The sequence below is a fragment of the Somniosus microcephalus genome, chromosome 21 (assembly GCF_052327205.1).
Source record: "Somniosus microcephalus isolate GS21.2 chromosome 21, FLI_Smic_1.0, whole genome shotgun sequence".
NCBI classification, from domain to species: domain Eukaryota; kingdom Metazoa; phylum Chordata; class Chondrichthyes; order Squaliformes; family Somniosidae; genus Somniosus; species Somniosus microcephalus.
Genome location: NC_141007.1, coordinates 28,567,814 through 28,588,386, shown reverse-complemented (window position 1 = coordinate 28,588,386; position 20,573 = coordinate 28,567,814). Strand labels below are relative to the sequence as shown.

The 20,573-nt window shown below is 41.8% G+C and overlaps 1 protein-coding gene across 7 annotated transcripts in view; it reads right to left on the bottom strand.

Moving 5' to 3' along the window:
* Positions 1 to 20,573, bottom strand: part of LOC147102664 (putative uncharacterized protein MYH16) — a 589,631-nt gene that overhangs the window by 170,345 nt on the left and 398,713 nt on the right. The window lies entirely within an intron of this gene.

The following is a 20,573-nucleotide window of genomic DNA, read 5'->3' as shown; positions in this document are numbered from 1 at the left end:
AAATAGTTTGGGTACAGACTAGACACAATCCTCTGAGTGGGAATGGAATGGCATGGCATCCAAAGCTGGAGCTCCCTGGATGACTAAAGAAATTGAGAGTAAAATAAAAGAGAAAAAGGTTTATGATAAATGTCAGGTTAATAATACGGTAGAGAATCAAGGTGAATACAGAAAATGCAGATGAGAACTGAAAAAGGGAATAAGAGCGGCAAAGAGATAGTATGAGAAAAGATTAGTGGGTAACATAAAAGGGAATCCTAAAGTTTTCTATTAACATATAAAGAGTAAAAGGATAGTCAAATGAAAGGTGGTGCCGTTTAAGGACCTAAAAGAAAATCTTCTTGTGGGGGCCAAGGGTATGGCTGATGTACTTAATGAATACTTTGCATCGGTCTTCATTGAAGAAGAGGATGCTGCCAATGTTACAAGGTAGTTGAGAATTGGATAGGATAAAATAGCCGTGCTCACAGTAGAAAAGTCACCTGGTCCAATGGGATGCATCCCAGGTTGCTGAGGGAAGGAAGGGTGGAAATAGCAGAGATTTTGGACAATCTTTTAATCCTCCTTCAATATGCAAGTGGTGCCAGAGGGCTAGAGTGTTACAAATGTTACATTCCTGTTTAAAAAAGGGGAGAGAGATAAACCAGGTAACTCTGGGCCAGTCAGCCAAATGTCAGTTATGGGGAAACTTCTCGGGACCATAATCCAAGACAAAATTAATTGTCACCTGGAACAACATGGGTTGATAAATGACAACCAACATGGATTTGTTAAAGGCAAATCGTGTCTGACTAACTTGATTGGGTTCTTCAGTGAAATAACAAAGAGGATTGATAAAGATAGTGTAGCTGATGTTGTGTATATGGACTTTCAAAAGATGTTTGATAAAGTGCCATATAATAGACTTGTTAGCAAAATTGAAGCTCATGGGATTAAAGGGGCTGTGGCAGTGTGGATATGAAATTGGCTCTGAGAAAGAAAGCAGAGTAGTAGTGAACCGTTGTTTTTGGACTGGGTGGAAGTATACAGTGGTGTCCCCGAGGGTCGGTATTAGGACCACTTCTCTTTTTGATATATATTAATGACCTGGACTTGGGTATAGGGGGCATAATTTAAAAATTTTGCAGATGACACAAAGCTTGGAAATTTAGTACAGTGAAGAGAATAGTAGCAAACTTTACAAGGACATAGACAGACTGGTGAAATGGGCAGACACATGGCAGATGAAATTTAATGCAGAGAAGTGTGAAGTGATGCATTTTGGAAGGAAAAATGACAAAATGCAGTATAAACTAAATGGTACAATTTTAAAGGGGTGTGCAAGAACAGAGGCCTGCAGTTTCACATACAGAAATCTTTGAAGGTGGCAGGATAAGCTGTTAAAGCTGTTAAAAAAATCTACGAGATCCTTGGCTTTATAAATAGAGGCATAGAGTACAAAAGCAAGGAACTTATGCCAAATGTTTATAAATCACCAGTTAGATCTCAGCTAGAATATTGTATCCAATACTGGGCACCACAATTTAGAAAAAGTGTCAAGGCCTTGGAGAGGATGCAGAGGAGATTTACTAGAATGGTACCAGGGATGAGTGGTTTCAGTTATCTGGAGAGATTAGAGAAGCTGGGATTATTCTCTGTAGAGCAGAGAAGGTTAAGGGAATATGTAATTGAGATGTTCAAAATTATGAGGGGTTTTGATGGAATAGATAAGAAGAAACTGTTTCCACTGGCAGGTTGATCAGTAACCAAAGGACCCAGATTTAAAATAATTACCAAAAAAAGCAGGGGGGACATGAGAAATTTTAGCACTCAGTGAGTTGTTATGATCTGAAGTGCAGTGGCTGAAAAGGTTCTGGTAGCAGATTCAAAGTAACTTTCAAAAGGGACGTGGATTTCTCCTTAAAAAGGAAACATTTGCAGGGCTATGGTGAAGAAGCAGGGGGAGTGGGACTAATTGATAGCTCTTTCAGAGATCTGGCACAGGCACAATATGCTGAATGGCCTCCTTCTGTGCTGTATGATTCTATGATTAGTAATGTTAAACTTGTATTGAACCTTAGTTAGACCACAATTAGGGTACTGTGCACAGTTCTGGTCTCATATTATCAAAATGATATAGAGGCACTGGAGAAGGTGCAAGAAAGATTCATAAGGATAATGCCAGAACTGAGAAGATATACCTATCAGGAAAGGCTGAACAAGCTGTGCCTCTTTTCTCTATAAAAGGAGGCTGAGGAGTGACCGAACAGAAGTCTTTAAAATTATGAGGTTTGATAGGGTAGACGCAGAGAAGATGTCACCACTTGTGGTACAGAACAAAATTAGGGGCCAAAAATATAAGACAGTCACCAATAAATCCAATGGGGAATTCAGGAGGAGCTTCTTTACCAGAGAGTGGTGAGAATGTGGAACTCACTACCACAAGGAGTAGTTAAGGCAAATAGCATAGATGCATTTAAGGGAAGCTAGATTAACACACGAGGGAGAAAGGAATAGAAGGTTACACAGATAAGGTTAGATGAAGAGGGGTGGGAGGAGGCTCATGTGGAGCATAAATATGGCACAGACCAGTTGGGCCGAATGACCTGTTTCTGTGCTATACATTCTAAGTACTTCTATGTAAATAGTTGCTCTCTATCCCCTATCTTCTTATTCAACTCAATTTTCTACGCTAGATTACCATGGTGGGGTGGGGGGATTTCCTCGCTGTTTTCAACACAGCAGCAGTGCATAAATGATGCAAGAATTTTTTCAGGCAGGAAAATTGAGCTGATGCCATTTCCGCCAATAAAACGCATCTGTCAAGTACCTTCATTCCTTTTGGACCTACAGGTAATCTGCCGTCAAGTCCCGACTGACCTTGTTTCCATATATCAAAATGTGCGCCTGTGGCTCAGCAGCTCAGAGTTTCCTGGTTTTACACTCCTAACGCACTGTTGGTAACATAGACTGAGGTCTATAAGGTGCAACAGTTGCCAAGATCACAGAAGTTTCTGGCACATAAGAGTCTGGAGATTTTGAATAGCAATTTCTGCAGGTGGGAAATGCTATTTGCAGTGATTTTTAAATGTTGCCATTCTGCGACACACACCTGGACTTGCTTCTCACTGTTTCTCCCAGGGTCAGACCACCGGCAGATTTTTCAGAACCCTGCCAATGCCCCCTCTCATCCCCCACCCACAATGAGGGCTTCTTAGGAGCAGGCATGGCATTCCCTTTGGGCATTCCATGTATGCTATTATCATGCAGAAGAAGAAGCAGGAATAAAGGAGAGCAAAGAATTCAGTACACTCCAGAATGCACTAAATCCAAACACTGTGAGACGCACTTGGAAATTGCATCTCACTTTAGTCGGGCTTCACTCTGAACGTAGTATAATGCCAGTGCAGTGTAATGTTGGGTTTAAAAAGTCTGAAAATATCAATTTAAGCAATTTATTATTTAACTTTATTATTTAAATTGAAGCACTTTGCACCAATTTTAAAGCACTTTTAGTTAACTTATGTAAGAAATCACACAACACCAGGTTATAGTCCAACAGCTTTATTTGAAATCACAAGCTTTCGGAGCTTGTGTTCTTTGATGTAATGTTTTCCTGGCTGACCTGTTTGGACACCATTCACACCTTTGATTGCTGTGATTATCTCTCTGCCGAGGTGTGATAAATGGCTATTAGAAAGATTACCTGTAAACATCTGACATTATTCTCTGACTATATAAGCTGTGTTTTTATGCATCTCTCCACTTCACCTGACGAAGGAGCAGCGCTCCGAAAGCTTGTGATTTCAAATAAAGCTGTTGGACTATAACCTGGTGTTGTGTGATTTCTTACATTTGTCCACCCCAGTCCAACACCGGCATCTCCACACCTTAGTTAACTTAGTTTATGGCATATTAAACTCATGCAAAGAAATGTCAGGAACATGCAAAGAAATGTCAAAGCATTGTCAGTGGCCAAGGATAACTTCAAAGCATCAAACCATCTGCTCTTTCCACTTCAGCAATACACCCTACTGTTGGCTTCAGTAAATGTGAATGTTTGGGGGAAAAAAGTTATAAAAGTTCATAATTTTCTACTGTAAAAGTATCAGCGGTTTACCTGGCTCAAAACTGATTTGTGTGACCAAGCAGACGATATAATCTACAAATGTAGCTGTTGCTCTAAAGCAAAACAGATGTAATTTTGAGCTGATTCTTTTCAGGTTGAACAAACTGAGCTAAAAATAAATCCAACACATTGAATTATTTTTTGCAGGTGGGCTAACTCTAATAGTTAGCTTATTCATTGACTTTGTATCTACAAAACTGTTTATTGTTCTAACTTACAATTTCTAATATGTACTCCAAAAGTAATTGTTAGTTTTACCTCCACCAAAGCAGACTGGATTTCTCTTGTCCTGCTCAGCTGCCTTTGTTGCCTTTTGTAAGGCTTGTCACCTACATCCAAAGGCTGAGATTAGAGATCTCTGTTTTATGAATGATATCTGCATTGCACAGATATACTATTTAGTACCAAATTTTAAAATGACCAGAAATGGTAAAAACACATGTGGCTGATTCTTGTTCTCTCTTGATTCAAGCTGAGTCAGAGATTCTTTGTAGGATTTTATTTTCAATTTAACAATCTCAATGCTCAGAGTGCAGGCTTCTTTCTGAGTTGCTTCCAGTTCAGCCTGGCTTTCCTTGAATTTCTGCTTCTACATTACCAGAACCTTTATTGTACAATTGCAAATGCAATATAGAGAACAGGCCATGTACTGTAACTTTCTCAAAATCCTTCTGTGTTTTTGTCAAGGGTTCTGCTACAGCTGAATTTGACTTCCCCACATCTATCATAAGATCTTCCACTTCAATCCACTGTTTCTGTTTTGCCTTTTCTAGTAAAGTACATTTGAAATTTATAGCCTCAGTGACATGTGGAAATGACTTATGAAATAATACTGGGTGGCCTGCTGGTGGCACTGTCCAGCTTGCTCAGGACATTCTTTAACAGGAACTAGTGAAGGACACAACTAGATCTCCATGTTGAAAAACAGTCGATTAAAGCCTTGTTTAATACTTAGACCAAGTGCCTAGTAGTTTTCTTACGTCACTCAGTGTGCTCCTCTGCACCCTTAGATGCTGGACAAGATTTTTTCCTGCAAAATGCACAAGTCAAAGTTGTTGAAATAACTTAAGATGTAAGCTCACAGAACATACAGTACTGAACCAAATTTGCATTTCATTCTAACATACTCGGCCTTTTCAATTCCTTTGTACACTGGTTTGCATCGTTACAACAGCTTCATTGGCCCGGAATCTGCGATCAGCAGTGAAGTGAAGGCGTTCGCTGCTGGCCCCAAAGTATGCTCTGCAGAAGGATCTCGCAATGCCTGTGTCGAGAACTTCAGGTTTTCTAACCTAGAATTCAATGGAACTTAATGAGGATCCCTTTGTTCGAACTGCTGTAACGTCAACAGGCAATCAAAAGGCAGGTAAGCAGCCAATCAAAAGGCAGAATTCTCACAGACAGCGAACAAGGAAGTGGGTAAGCCCTTACTTTTTAAAATAGTTAGAGAGAGCAAAAGAAAGTTTGGGGTTCTCACATGGGGAAAAGGCAAACCTGAAATAAAGATGGACAAACTTTAAACAAAACATTTTTTTTGAAAAGTTTCTTAAATTTTTAATAAAAGAGACACATTTCACACTGCACAAAGTTAAAATTAGTTTTCCAGGCCCTTAACATTTGTTTAGCAGTCAATATGCTGTTAAAACCCCAGTTACACCTAATCCCTTTGGGTCTAACGTTTCATGGGGAATTTAACAGGGTACTTACTGCAAAAGATCCGAAGTTTTCGTCAGTTTCAATGATTTACGAGATTTCACTAATTGCCGGCTCTGTCGGGGGCACAGCGCAGCCAGTTTTTGGAGCTGTCATTAACAGACTGCAACCCCGGGATATCCGCCTGCGCCAAATCCCAAAGTTGCGGTCAGTTTCAAAGGCGAAATTACGGCAAACGCTGCCAGTTTGCCGTCATCTCGACTGCAAATTCCGGGCCCTTCATTAGTTTTCTTGAACATGCCATGCTGCAGCTGGATATGCCAGGCTGAAGCCCAACTTTTGATTCCTGCTCCTCTTCTAATTGTTCACAGAGCAAATAAGTCAGAACAGACCATGTGTGAAAGCATTGTTAGCCTGAAATAACCGCCAAGTTAGGTGATGAAATATTAGTTGACATTTGTTGTGTCTAAAATGATAGTGTGTTACTTGACACTCAGATTAGCAATCAGGATCCAGAGAAATATTTCTACTTCCAGGGTTAGTGGTTGAAGCAGAAACTATATTAACTTTCAAGATTGGATAGGTGGATGAAGGAAAGGTGGTTGGAGGGATATAGGAACAGAGCAGGTAAGTGTGATTAGAACAATTTACTCCTCTGGAGCGTAAACGTTGACCCTCCTCAATACATAAAATAATAAAGTAATAAAGATATCTCTGTCTCTCTAAACATAAACTTTAAGTATAAGTTTATTTGCTTTAGTTTCTTGTCTAGTTTCTTTGCTATCCTGGCATAGGATTTAAAACACACAGCTCTTTGGCTATTGGCTGCCAAATGGACGCCTGAGTGTCCCACCATTTTGACTACAGAAATCCCTTTTTTACCTTTTTAAACCCTTTTTCAGTTACACAAAAACAAAGGGCAATAGACAACAGAATCTCTTGTAATTACATTAGATCAACAGTCATCCATCAATTTTGAAGCATAGACAATGGTGCAGAACTCTGTGATTGAATGGAATGGCTCCCGCCATGCAAACATTTAGCACCTTGGAGTTCCTATTGTGCTATCCCATAACACTTTGCACCTTGTAACGCTCTCACAGCCAACTTGTTTGGACTCTGAGCAGATAGACTTTCTATTGATGTATGAAGTTGTGAGTTGACCCCTCACATCCTGTTTCTAGTAACACAAAATACAAATTAAAAATTCAATTCAGAGATAAAGTATATTTTTGTCATACACAGTATTCCTCTCCTAAAGCTATCTAATCTTGTATCAGGAGCAATTTCCACAGATCCATTTACTCATAAAACACCAAGTCCTCTGACTTCCTTAGAGCAAAACCCCTGAAAATCAAATAACAGTGTACAAAAACATTGAATCTGGTGCACATTCTACTGTCACATGTATATATACATACAAATTTCAAATTCATTAAACAAGAACAAATCAGAACTGAAGATGTAGGAAACACAGGACCTGTTCCTATGTGAGAAGCCTAAACCTTTAAGGCATGCAGCTTCTCAGACCTATTACTATTATCTGAAGACACAAGCTAGCACGATGCACCATCTGGTATGCATCTGTGCCTACAACCTTTAAAAATGAAGGGCCAGATTTTGCGGTAGAAATAACAGTGAGGCTAACAGTGCTCACCGTTATTTACATGGAAATTGGACAGCAACTCTCGGTGACAGCACGTGGTTAAATATGGAAATAAGGAAGTTGCTGTCCGAGATGCTCTATTCCTCCAAAAGCTGCGCGATAACGGCATCTCAGCATTTGACTCATCATTCAAAAGCACTGAACGGCGTGAGGTTGCTCGACTTACCTCATAGCTATGGACAAAACTCACCAGACAAAGTTAGGGCTTGTCCATTCCAGTGTAAGTACCCTTTTAACAGCACAATAAGTCTTAATTACTGCCAAACAACCTCTCTGGCACTGTAAATTAACTTTTATAAGTGTGGAGTCTCATTCCTTCTGCTTTCAATTACTGTTGGAGATTTAAAAAAATAAAAAATTGAAATGAAATGTTTTTTCTTATTTTTTCTGTTTCTTTTATCTCTATTATTAATCCAATCTCTCTTTCCCTCTCTTTGTTTTGCTCACTGTACCTGATTTGACATTGAATAATAAATATTCTGACACTTTCTAGTTGAGACGCTGTGCTGCTCATTCTTCAATCTGATTGGTTAAGGAGATACTCAGTTGCTTGCCCTGTTCATACAGGTCCCAGATGTTCTGTAGAGGGCGCTGTGCTTTTTGGATGGTTGGCTGACAGGATATTCCAGTGCAAAAGTCCATAGAATATTTATGGGCAAGAGCAGCGTAACAAAATCTGGACCATTATCATTGACAGCAAGGCTGCCCATTCACAGAATGTGCCAAGACTTACTGGTCGGGCTTTTCTGCTTGTGCAATCTTAAGCCCACAATATTTTCGTTCTTGAATTTAATTTGGTGATAATCACAACCCAGCAAGTGCAGAAATGGAAAACCCCAGCTAATTTTTAAACCTCACTGCTTCATTGCAAAAGTACTGAGATAAACCCAGAGGGAAGCCATTTTAGAAAAGTGAAAGTAACTGGAATTTTTACATCAAAAACAAGGTAAAAAGCGACCTCAGAAACTTTTTCTGAAAAACAAACCGTTACTATATTGAAGGGGATGTTTCTGGCATGCTACATATGTAACAAATGAAAGTTTAAACAATGTCAATGTTCAACATGGAATCCTGCTCTGATTGGCAGGATGTGACATGTGGTGTTTCCCGGGGATCTGTTCTTGAGCCTCAAAGTTTCACCATATTTATTAATGACTTGGATGAAAGAATAGAAGGCTATATATCTAAGTTTGTAGATGACATTAAGTTAGGAGGGACAGTAAGTAGTGCAGATGGGATCAGAAAGTTGCAAAAGACAATAGACAGATTAAGTGAATAGTTGGAACTATAGCAAATGGAGCTCAATATGGGCAAATTTGAGGTCATCCACTTTGGATCCAAGAAAGATAAATCAGAGTATTTTCTAAATGATGAAAAACTAGGAACTGTAGAGGAGCAGAGAGTTTTGGGAGTCCAAGTGCACAAATCATTAAAAGCTAGTAGACAGGTACAAAAAGCAATCAAAAAGGCTAAGGAATGTTCGTCTTTAGCTCAAGAGGGCTGGAATACAAAGTAGAGGAAGTTATGTTTTCACGCAGAAGGTGTTCAATTTGTAATGGGCTACCTTAGAATTCAAAGTGAAAGAAGAGTTTTCAAAAAAGATAAAATTAATTTAACAAGAGCCTTGGTGAGACCCCAGCTGGAGTACGGCATTCAGTTTGGGCCCTGCACCTCAGGAAGGATATGTTGGCCTTGGAGGACGTACAGTGCTCCATAAACTTGGCTTGTATTCCCTTGAGTTTAGAAGGCTGAGAGATTGAGGGGTGATCTGATTGAGGTGTTTGAAATGTTAAAAGAATTTGATAGGCTAGATACGGATGAACTATTTCCTCTGGTGGGGGAATCAAGAATAAGCAGACATTATCTTAAAATTAGAGCTAGGCTATTCAGGGGCGAAATCTCACACAAAGTGTAGCAGAAATCCAAATTCTCTCCCCTAAAAGGCTGTGGATGCTAGGACAATTGGAGCTGTCAAAACTGAGATAAATAGATTTTTGTTAGATAAAGGTAACAAGGGATATGGAGCAAAGGGGGTAAATGGGGTTAAGGTACAGATCAGGCATGATCTAATAGAATGGCAGAGCAGGCGCGAGAGGATGAGTGGCCTACTCCTGTTCCTAATATTCCTATGCTACCACTGAGCCACAGCTAACAAAGGAGTTTCAGCTTTGCACTGATGCTGAACTTAACAGATATTGATAAAGCAGAAAAATATAAAGAACAAAAGATGTAACTAAAGTTTAGTATATTTATTGGGCTTCACTGCAAAAAAACAAACTCCTGAACAGATGGACAGCAAAGAGTTGTTGTCTCATATTATATGCAGACATTTCTTTATGGAACTGTAGTATTTATTCATCCACCTTCAGTGAGAAAATTAAACAGTATTTTTTTTCCAAGTACCAAACAAAAAGTTCACCGTGAGGGGAGGGTGGGTCTCTTACAAATTTCCTTCCAAATTTTCTTATTGGAGATGTGCACCCATCCTTCAATTCCATATGGCAGGAACATCCCTCTTGGAAAAGAATAAGATATAACTGGCAATTAGCAACCCTATTGGAGATTGGCTTGCATTCAAAAAAAATGTGTGCTTCTACTGTGGTCCTGCATCCCAGTGCTGAATTTAATGCAGTCACTGCCAAGTGGAAACATAACATCTGTTATCTTGGTTATGCAACAGTGAACTGCAATCTATCTGAACTGTGCCAAACCCCCATCAATTGGTTAGACTGATACCCTGGCAAAAGTAAGGTGGCATCTTGCTGCAGGAGAGAGGGACAGGAGGGTGAGGAGAGCTAGGTGGCATCCTTCCCTCATGCGAGTACAGGACACCCCTCCTTCGCTGGATCTCCTTCACCAGGACCTCAAGTGCTGCGTCCGAGAACCTGTGCACCCTCTCACTTGGCCCCTGAGCCATCCTGAAATCTGCTGCTACGTGTCAGCCAGCCCAGCCACACCTTCAGTGGAAGTGGGTGAGTGGAGCCCACATATACTACTCGGAAATTGCATCTAATCAGCGCTTGAGTGCTAAACCTGCAGGTGTCTGTTTTAGCGCCTCCAAGCAAATTCAAATTATGGTAATCAGCAATTAGGACCAAAATTGCATGCTAAAACCGGACTTTCAAACAGGCGTGTCATATTACCACAGCACCTATTTTCATTCGACGACAGAGGATGGGACGGCCTTGGATCTGGACTGGAGACGACGGAGGTTGAACAGTTTCCCGTTTGTTCTGTAAATTAGCTCCACTCCAGTGGGGAGCTTACTGAGGGCGAGATGGAGCATTGCAGCAAGGAAGATCGAGAAGAGCGTTGGTGCGATGAAACAGCCTTGTTTGACCCCAGTTCGTACGTGAATTGGGTCTGTGGTGGAACCATTGGTCAGGATCACAGCTTGCATGTCGTCGTGAAGGAGGCGGAGGATGGTGACAAACTTTTGAGGGCAGCCGAATTTGAGGATTAGAGGATGCAGACGACGCTCGTGTCTGTGCTCACTCGGAGGTCGAACTCCAAACCATCGTCAACATCTTCACCGAAGCGTACGAGAGCATGGGCCTTAAACTAAACATCTGTAAGACAAAGGTCCTCTACCAACCTGCCCCCGCCACTCAGTACTGCCCCCGATTATCAAAATCCACGACAAGGCCTTGGACAACTTTCCATACCTCAGGAGCCTACTGTCAACAAGGGCAGACGTCGACGACGAAGTCCAACACCGCCTTCAGTGTGCCAGTGCAGCCTTCGATCACCTGAGGAAGAGAGTGTTTGAAGACCAAGACCTCAAACCCGGCACTAAGCTCATGGTCTACAGAGCAGCAGTGATACCTGCCCTGCTGTATGCCTCAGAGACATGGCCCATGTACAGCAGGCACCTCAAAGCACTGGAGAGGTACCACCAACGCTGCCTCCACAAGATCCTGAAAATCCATTGGCAGGATAGGCGCACCAACATCAGTGTTCTTGCTGAGGCCAGCATCGAAGCTTTGACCACGCTCAATCAGCTCCGATGGGCAGGTCACATTGTCCGCATACCCGATACGAGACTCCCAAAACAAGCGCTCTACTTGGAGCTCCGGCACAGCAAGAGAGCCCCAGGCGGGCAGAGGAAACGCTTCAAGGACACCCTCAAAGCCTCCTTGGAAAAAGTGCAACATCCCCATCGACACCTGGGAATCCCTGGCCCAAGACCGCACAAAGTGGAGGAGAAGCATCCGGGAAGGCGCCGAACACCTCGAGTCTCTTCGCCGGGAACAAGTAGAAGCCAAGCGCAGGCAGCGCAAGGAGTGCAAGTCAACCAAAGCACCCCACCCACCCGCCCCTTCAACCACCATCTGTCCTACCTGTGTCAGAGACTGTAGGTCCCGCATTGGACTCATCAGTCACCTGCAAACTCATTTTTAATGTGGAAGCAAGTCATCCTCGGTTCCGAGGGACTGCCTAAGAAAAAGAAGAGAAGACCTATTTTCATTCTTTTACCAAAATAATCCCCAATCAATTTGTTTTATATAACTATCCTCCATGCACTACATTTTGCTGAAGAGATAATCCTGCTTTTATCAGGAGACTTTGCTGTAGTTTGAATCATGAGTGCTGTTTGCTGTAGTTTGTGGAGACTTTGTTTAAATAGACACTGTTTGCTAAGTAAATAGACTGTTGTAGTTTGAAAAGACTGCTCTAAGTCCCACCCTGCCTCCAACTGATTGGTTGACACAATGGTGTCAATACTAATTTTGTAACTTGAATTCATAAAATAATTCAATATCCTTATTAATGTCTAAAAGCAGATTTTTTAAAATCTGTTTGGTACTTCAAATCTCATACTTAGAACATGGGTCTGCACTAAACAGTTTCATTATTCATTTTTAACATTGTTGAACATTTATTAATTTTTGATACTCATAACGGATGTATAAAAATGACTGACTCCAAAATCATCAGCGGAACATTTACCAAGTATAGATATGCAGTCAATAGAGTTCACATTTATTAATAATTCTACGCACATTGAATATACATTGCCTAGATTATGAATTTATCAATTATAGTTCAAAAAATATTTCCAATAAATAAAAGTTAGCAACTACGGAGTAAGCACCTTGGGACATTTTACTAGGTTAAAGGTGCTATACAAATGCAAGTTGTTGTTGTAAGGAGTGGAAAAAGTCAAATTGTTACCTTGCTCCCAGCCTGTTACTGATGCTTTTTCAGCTTGGATTTCATGTTACCATAATAAGTTTGTAATTGCCGCTTTTTTCACCTGAAATCCTGGTTATCAATGGAAGTCTTTCAGACATAAAGGGGGGAATTTTAACCCCAATAAACGAGTGGCTTCAGGTCGGGTGGGAGGTTAAATTATTAAAAATCTGAAACCCAACTCCAACCCGCCTCCAATCTGCCCACTTCCGGCTTTAATGGAAGCGGGATGGGGGGAGGCAACCAACCTGCTCCCAAGTGGCAGGTTGGCAATTTAAATATTATAATGAGGCTGGGAGCCTCACATTTAACAAGCATTTTAAATTTAACCCTGGCAGGCCAAGCTTCCCGAGCTTTGGGAAACCTGGCAGCTAAAGGGAGGTGAGGACTGCTGGAACCAGAAGGTAAGTACCTTTCCACTGCTGGATCCAGCGTACCTGCTTCACCAACCCCCCATGAGCGGACACCCCCCTGACCCTTCCAATCTCCCATCGACCTCCCCCACAAGGCCTCTGATCTCACCCCGAGGCCTCCGATCTCACCCCCGAGGGTTCTGATCGCACCCCCGAGGCCGCCGACCTCACCCCTGAGGCCTCCGATTTCACCCCCAAGGCCGCTGACCTCACCCCCGAGGCAGCCGACCTCACCCCCGAGGCCTCCGATCTCACCCCCGAGGGTTCTGATCTCACCCCGAGGCCTCCGATCTCACCCCAGAAGCCTCCGATCTCACCCCCGAGGCCTCCGATTTCACCCCCGAGGCAGCCAACCTCACCCCCGAGGCCTCCGATCTCACCCCCGAGGGTTCTGATCTCACCCCGAGGCCTCCGATCTCACTCCCGAGGGTTCTGATCTCACTCCCGAGGGTTCTGATCTCACCCCCGAGGCCTCCGATCTCACCCCCGAGGCCACCGATCTCACCCCGAGGGTACTGATCTCACCCCTGAGGCCTTCGATCTCCCAACCTCCACCCCCCACCCCCTGGCCTCCGATCCCTCAGGCTTCCGATCTCCAAACCCAGCCCCCCACCCCAACCCCTGATCCCCCCCACCTCTGATCCCTCAGGCCTCTGATCTTCGACACCCCCACTCGGCCTTCGATTGCTCTGTCCCCTCCTTCCCTTCTCTCCGCTCCCTGGCTGCGGCCTGATACTGAAGGCCTACCCGACTGACAGCCAGACAGCCTCTGAATCACAAAAAATGCAACAGGGCCTGAGGGAAACCTGTTCCTCTGGGTTTCCTGATTTCAATCCAGCACCCCTGTTCGCTCCCCACCTCCGAGTAAAAATCCAGCCCAAAGTGTTAAAATTGAATCATTGGACATATTGGAACAGTGTTATATGCATAGTGACAGCAACTATTTCAAAAACTTTGTTATACATTGGCTCCGCACCATCACCAAGACCACCTACTTGCACCTTCACATCAATGCCCGACTCTGTGCCTACCTGAGCTCATCTGCTGCTGAAACCCTCATCCATGCCTTTGTTACCTCTAGACTGGACTATTCCAACGCTCTCCTGGCCGGCCTCCCATCTTCCACCCTCCAGAAACTTGAGCTCATCCAAAACTCTATTGCCCATATCCTAACTTGCACCAAGTCCCGTTCACCTATCACCCCTGTGTTCGCTGACCAACATTGGCAACGCCTCAATTTTAAAATTCTCATCCTTGTTTCCAAATCCCTCTATGGCCTTGCCCCTCCCTATCTCTGTAACCTCCTCCAGCCCTAAAACCAATGTTTCCCCTAATTTTTTTTGGGTCCGCAGCCTATTCAAAGTTTCGCCCATGTGAAAAGCCGGTCCCTTGCTGCACGATCAGGCTGACCGCACCTTCAGGATTTAGCACATGCGCATCGAAACACGGAAACCCTGAAATTACAGTCAGTCATTCACTGCTCCGACACTGGCTGCGCTATGGACCCTCCCCCATAGCCGGCAATCAGTGTAATCAGTGAAACTGATGAGAACTTGAGCTTTTCCATGGTAATATCGTTGTTAAATATCCCATTAAATGTCAAGCCTTTTTGGAATAGGTGTAACTGGGGTTTTAACAGCGTATTGACTGGTAACAAATGTTCTAGCCCTGAAAATCAATGCAACATCGAAAAAGGCAACCTTCTCGACACAGATCACAAAATCTCTGTGAGCAGCCTTCTTCAGGGCTAGCGGCGAGCGTCTTTGATTCGCCGCTGACCGCAAATTACGGGCCAATATTTTTCGGTAATGAAACTTTGCTAGGTTGCAGTTTAATATTAAGTTTGCTAGACTACAGTTTTATTCCTCCTTTATTAGAATTATTACTGTAGTAAAGAGAATAACGTTTAAGTTAGGATTTCTTTATAGCTAGAATGGTCGTTAGTTTCAAGGTCTCCATTAACTGCAGAAACAAAGGAAGCTTGCAGAAAGGCTAAAAACAAAGTCAAAGGGGTTCTAGGCACTATCTGGGCCTGGACATGTATGCGGTGATCCCACGATTGAGTAGCATGGGGGGTATGGAAGATACTTGATTGGATGAATTTTGCTGCAATTTAGTTTTGGAGTATAACGGTAGGGACTGGGGCCACGCTCAGGGTAGTGGATTTAACAGGGGGCACCAGGCAGGTGGATGAGGACGAATTGCGGGGAGTACAAAGGACAAAGTCACAGCCCTACCAAGGATCAATGGGGTAATATAATTCTCAATTGTTCCTTGTAAACTGCTGCTCAAATACTGCGTGTATTAAGTCTCACTTAGGCTTAAATAAAACTGTTACCAATATAGAGTCAACCTTTGCAGTCAGAATCAGGGAAATTTATAATGGGGAACAAAGAAATGGCAGACCAATTAAATACACACTTTGGTTCTGTCTTCACAAAGGAATACGCAAATAATCTCCCAGAGATTTCGGGAAACACAGGGTCTAATGAGAAGGAGGAATTGAATGAAATCAGAATATGTAGGGGAATGGTGTTAGGGAAATTGACGGCATTGAAGGCCGATAAATCCCCAGGGCCTGATAATCTACATCCTAGGGTGCTTAAGGAAGTGGCCCTAGAAATAGTAGATGCATTGCTGGTCATCTTCCAAAATTCTATAGACCCTGGAACAGTTCCCATGGATTGGAGGATAGCTAATGTAACCCCACTATTTAAAAAGGGTGGTAGAGAAAAAACAGGGAATTATAGACCAGTAAGCCTGACATCGGTAGTGGGGAAAATGCTAGAGTCCATTATAAAAAATGTATTTGAAAAGCACTTGGAAAACAGTGACAGGATCGAACAAAGTCAACATGGATTTACAAAAGGCAAATCATGCTTGACTAATCTACTGGAATGTTTTGAGGATGTAACTGGTAGAATAGATAAAGGAGAACCAGTGGATGTGGTGTATTTGGACTTTCAGAAGGCTTTCGATGAGGTCCCACATAAGAGATTAGCGTGTAAAGTTATGGCACATGGGATTGGGGGTAAGGTACTGTCTTGGATAGAGAACCTTTTGGCAGACAGGAAGCAAAGAGTTGGAATAAACGGGTCTTTTTCCGAGTGGCAGGCAGTGACTAGTGGGGTACCGGAGGGATCGGTCCTAGGACCCCAGCTATTCACAATATATATAAATGATCTAGACAAGGGAACTAGATGTAATATCTCCAAGTTTGCAGATGACACAAAACTGGGTGGGCGTGTGTGCTGTGAGGAGGATGCAGAGAAACTCCAGTATGATTTGGACAGTTTGGGTGATTGGGCAGATGCATGGCAAATGCAGTATCATGTGGATCAATGCGAGGTTATCCACTTCGGTGGCAAAAACAGGAAGGCAGATTATTATCTGAATGGCAATAGATTGGGAAAAGGGAAGCGCAACGAGACCTGGGTGTCCTTGTGCACCAATCGCTGAAGGTAAGCATGCAGGTGCAGCAGGCAGTTAAGAAGGCAAATGGTATGTTGGCCTTCATAGCGAGAGGATATGAGTACAGGAGCAAGGATGTCTTGCTGCAGTTGTACAGGGCCTTGGTGAGACCACACCTTGAGTATTGTGTGCAGTTTTGGTCGCCTTATCTGAGGAAGGATGTTCTTGCCATGGAGGGAATGCAGCGAAGATTCACCAGACTGATACCTAGGATGGCAGGAATGACGTATGAGGAGAGATTGGGTCGATTAGGCTTATATTCGCTAGAGTTTAGAAGAATGAGAGGGGATCTCATTGAAACTTATAAAATTCTAACAGGACTAGACAGACTAGATGCAGGAAGGATGTTCCCGATGGCGGGGTAGTCCAGAACCAGGGATCACAGTCTAAGGATAAGGGGTAAGCCATTTAGGACAGAGATGAGGAGGAATTTCTTCACCCAGAGAGTAGTGAACCTGTGGAATTCTCTGCCACACAGGGCAGTTGAGGCTAATTCATTAAATATGTTCAAGAAGGAGTTGGAGATATTTCACGAGGCTAAAGGGATCAAGGGATATGGGGAGAAAGCAGGAACGGGGTACTGAATTTGGATGATCAGCCATGATCTCATTAAATGGTGGAGTGGGCTCGAGGGGCCAAATGGCCTACTCCTGCTCCTATCTTCTATGTTTCTATGTTAGCCTCAAACTAGTAGACAGACAGTCCAAAGGGACTATAAAAGGATTACATCTGGTAGTCACTATTTCAGAAAGCCATGTAAAACACAATAGCCAGGAGATACATTCATAAGGTGCAATTTGAACTCTGTAGACCAAAGGGTCCTGCTGTTTGCTGTTTGTGGTGATATCATGAATACATGCATAAAAAATTCCATTGCCATTCTAAATGAACAGCTGAGGAAATAAATAAATTGTGTGGATATTTAAAAAAAATTCTAACAGGTAACACTAGAAGGAACTCTTTTTGCAGTAAAATCAAAAACAAACATGAATTATAAAATGTTTAAGATATCACTGCAAACTACAGGGAAACAGAGGATTGTACTTTTATGACACAGTTATACCACCACTTTAACGTCCATTGTCACACATGTAAGTTTTTACACTAGATATTTTCTCAGATTCAGCATTACTGGCCACTCCTGTAAGGAAACCTTGCATCCCCATACAATCAGGAGTGTACCTTTTTCTGCCCATTATGTAAGTAGATCATAGTGAGACCCAATGATCATAGCAAAGAAGTCTTACACTGTACTGTGGCTCCTGGAATGTATCATGTGCCACCACGTGATTCTCTTCTCCTTCAAAGACCAACTGGGTGTGCACTTTTATCAAATTGAGACACAGGTTTTGGACCAGTGGCTTTATTTACACAAGATAGATATATGAACAATAAACAGTATAACATAGTATAAAATACATTTTTTTCATGTTTTGTGATACATAAAAATATAAATACCACTCACTTTTTCTCTAGACACTTTAAACAAAAATTCACTTGCTGTAACATCAATCTAACTTACCAGACCTACCTTTGCTGGAGTGGACTTTAAAAAACTCACACGTCTGTAGCCATTGGTTTTGAGCCTGAAAACTGATGGCAGGCTTACAACTCGCCCCCAATAATATTCTGTAATAAGAGTTCTCTGACCACTGAGCTGTCAATCAACAAGGATTCCACCCAATCCTGAAACAGATGTGTATTAAAGCCACTCCCCCAACCTGGAGCCTATCCTTCAATCTGTCTCCAGGTGGCATGGACCACCAACACAGCTCTCCCTAAATAGACTGCCTTATCTAACAAAGCAGCATTAGATTAAATAGCCATTCATCAATATTGAATGTAGGTAATCTTTGACAACGGCAAAGATGTTTGCCCTGGTTTGATTCATTAATACATACTTCAGACAACCACTGTATGGGCCACAACAAACTTGGAGTCCTTTCCAGACAACTCAACTGTTCTGAACTGATGGCTTTCTGCTGAAAATATGTTTTGTGTGACATTGGGTGTCAATCTCTTACATGTTGTTTCCAACAATACAAGATATTACTTCAAAATTGAATCTAGTTAAAAAGTTCATTTTTGTCACATTCAGATAGAACAATTTCACCTGCCATTGATAAATAACTTTGGAGCCAGGTCAGCTGTAAATCTTAGCATCCAATAGTTGGTTCTAATTATCTAGTCTCACATTATTAGACTTTCACAAATGCTGCAGCTGCTCCAAACTCTACCACTTCTGAATGCCCATGGCTTTGGTTCAGGATCATGACATTTCAGTACAAGGGGTCATTCAGCTCAAATACTGTCTGTGCTAGTGTCAGATCCTCATTGAAGCTATCTTCTGTAATCCCATTTCCCCATTCTTTGTTTTAGCATCCTTTAGTTTTTCCTCTTCAAGTGTTTATCTAATTCCATCTTAAATGTTCTGATTGGCTTGGCTTTACTGATTGACCTGCTGTAATGCATTCTATATTTTAATTCTTCTAACCTCTCCCTTTATACTTTTAGCATTCATTCAAAATGTATGCCTCCTTATTAATCATTCACAGACCAGCGGTAATAATCTTTCACTATTCAGCTTCTGAAACCCTGTCACAACTTCAAAGACTTTCATTAGATCCCTCTTAACCTTCTTTGTTCTAATGAGTACATATCCCAGATTTTTATATTTCTCCCTATAACTATATCTTCTGATTTTTCTCAAAGAATCCCATTAAAGTAGTTAAGCATAACAAATCCTTGGAGACTGTTCCTGGTCAGCTGTGATTAATGTTAACTAATGCTAATCGCTGACACAAATGTGCATATTTATATAAACGATGCAATTGTGGCTAACTGTTTCATGGGATTACATCTGGGTTATACTCAACACATTGTTCATATTTCCTGGCACTCTTTTTAAAATGTAAAACGATGCAGCTTTACTCGTCCCCATTATTTTTTTAGCTTAAAAAGTGGAACCTGGTTTTAAATTTGGAAAATCCACACAATTGTGCACTGAATAATATTTTACTTTAATAATGTTGCAAAAGAAACAAAAACGTCGGGGGGAAGAATACCAAGTTAACACAACTTTGTCATCTAATGGTTCCTTGTCTAACGTATTTTAAATACTGATTTAATTTTAAGACTTTTCAGAGTAGCGTCCATTACATTTCAATTTCTGCATTAATGTAAATGTAAGAAAACGCTGCGTGTTCCGTAGAAATGGATACATAACAGTGTGTCGTGAGCAGATGTCATTGAAATTGATATATGATAGTTAACGTACATCGTTTCTGAACCAGCTGCCTGTGGTAAGGTCTTGGATGACAACCAGCGTGCCAGTCAATAATGACTAATTAACATGCAGTTGAGCTTTATGTCTTATATTAAATAATCAGCATTTTCGATCCAACTCAATTTTAAGATGATATATTAAGGTTTGTTTTCACTTTAAGTGATGTAGTTTAGATTCGGCTGCATTAGCATCCCTTACCTTGATTGGTTCTGTCTAATGAAAAGGTGTGTACAGCAACTGTAACAAAAGAAAAAAGATCGGTGAATCATCCGTATGTCATTACTGAAAATGGAAGGGGCTCTTTAGAAATGATATAATACGGTATACAAAATCCTTTCATTTTATGCGAGTCAGTCTCAAAACAATGCATGTTTTGTTACATTCCAGTTTATAACAACAAAAAGAAAAAACAATAAAGTTTCAACATGTTAAAGACGATGGGATGTCTAAATAACTAACTCACAATATATAAATATCATTCAGAGTGTTACTATAATATCATTAATACCCTAATTACCGTGAAGAACGTCAATAACGAAGAGACTTGATGGCTGGACGCTAGAAGCGTCCGATGGTCTGTGGGACAACCTATATACACAGAATTTTTGCCCACGCAGCAGGTCCAGTCTCTATTTGGTATTTCAAATGTCTGACGAGCAGATTTGCTTATTGCATTAACTCGTGTTCTCACACATCAGGATAAAATTAGAGAAGCAATGTCAGTAGTTTTGAGTGCAATTATTAAGCCATTAATCCAGTCCTCATCAAATGTCTCCACAACTG